The sequence below is a fragment of the Triticum urartu genome, chromosome 3 (assembly GCF_003073215.2).
Source record: "Triticum urartu cultivar G1812 chromosome 3, Tu2.1, whole genome shotgun sequence".
Classification (NCBI taxonomy): domain Eukaryota; kingdom Viridiplantae; phylum Streptophyta; class Magnoliopsida; order Poales; family Poaceae; genus Triticum; species Triticum urartu.
The window spans coordinates 735,647,846-735,649,502 of record NC_053024.1 but is presented as its reverse complement, the minus strand read 5'-3'; the positions used below and the strand labels follow the sequence as shown (position 1 = coordinate 735,649,502).

The window sequence follows — 1,657 nt, the reverse complement described above, 5'->3', positions numbered from 1 at the left end:
TAAATACACAAAACTTAAGAACATGGGAATAAACAGACCAACCCCCACATTCCAATAATTCAAATACTCAGCAGTCAAATGTGTATGCGTGTGCGTGTAAATGAATTGAGGTTATGCAAAACTATGGTGCATTTAAACTATGAGATCATTTGGTCCACACATTTAGATCATTTAACACAGAGAAAAGAAAAATAACAAAGGACTGCATATGAATGTATGTGTCGTTTCCAGGATAAGTTGGCACATTGAATGCCACCAATCAGAATATACCACACAACAGAGAATAGCTTGTAGCGTCCGAGACTAATCTCCATGAGGAACACAAATCATCCTCAGGAATTGGTAATGAACGCACATCAATCAAAACAAAGAACAAAAAAACAGATGGAATTTGTGTTGTCCCTGCAAGTGCCATAAACCTGCAACAGCAACAGCAGCAGCTTCTTCCTAGCGACATTTTCCCGGGCCAGGTATCTATTAATGATGTTGATAGTAAGGAATAAAATTTCACCCAGTACCTCAAACTTATAGTGGACCTGCATTGGGTGAGTTCGCCAGGTCAGGTCAGACACACAACTCCGTACTAGATAACTTGACCAGGGTTCCAAGCAGATAATTACCTCGGTCCTTCTGTAGAAGCTGTAAATTTCATCCACATATTCAACAACCGCAAGGGAGTTGCCGAAGTCGCAGCTGTCAATGTCATGCATTTCCTCCTCTTCGGTGTCCTCCATGTGGATCTCCTTCAGCTCCTTCATCTCACTAGCCAATTGCTACCTGCCAAAATAAATTCAAATCCTTGAGTTGACAGTTACCTATTTTGCTCAGATTCTTGGTTCAAACAAGGTAAGGTAAAATAATCTGAATAATGCAGAAGATGGAAAATCTACAGATAACCCAATTGAAACTACATTGATATCATTCCATATATAAAAGAGAGCACCCAGTCCAGTTAGATAATATATACTACTACTTGCCTAAATCTGCTAGAACTATATTAAACCTACATTAATGATATGCCATATAGTACAAGATTTGGTAGGACTATGCTCAAATCTCTGAAGATTTGTGCTATGTGCCAATTTGCACCCGAATGTCATGGACTGGAACAATCTATAACACTGTGGATGTTGTTTTCCACTATATATCTCCAACAATAACACTAGTATCAAACTTGAAAAGAAATGCTTGACTAGCTAGCTAGTTTCTGAAAAGACAAGGCATTAAGAGGTATCATCATTCTTTTAATAACTTGCATTGCAACATTCATGATCAATAGCTATGTACAAATGCAAGAAAATCTACACGAACTGCCCTGCTCTCTTAAATATTTTCTTCAAGTGGTTTCTTTACAGCAGGGTATATGTTGCAGTTGACAAAATAAGATGTATTTGCAGTTGCCTGCCACTCTGGAATGTCGATGTGCTGCCTGACCTTCTCAATGTCAGCCACCAAGTCCCAGGTGGTGTTCTCCTCTAGACAAAGCATGGGGAGTGCTCTTCCAGAGTCTTTCTGGAATCAAACACAAGCAGATTAAGCACCGCGATCTCCTAGGAACACCGGTGAACAGACACATGAGGGGATCAAAACGAAACCAACCTAGTCAAACAGCACGATCATGTAGAACTCCGGATCGAAGAACCCACAGTTGTCGGGC

General features: G+C 40.1%; 1 non-coding gene across 1 annotated transcript; it reads right to left on the bottom strand.

Annotated features, from left to right (window-relative positions):
• Positions 1-210: 210 nt before the first annotated feature.
• Positions 211-344, bottom strand: LOC125549762. Its single transcript, XR_007301484.1, has one exon. It is a non-coding gene; the product is annotated as a small nucleolar RNA snoR80 (small nucleolar RNA).
• Between the last annotated feature and the right edge of the window lie 1,313 nt (positions 345-1,657).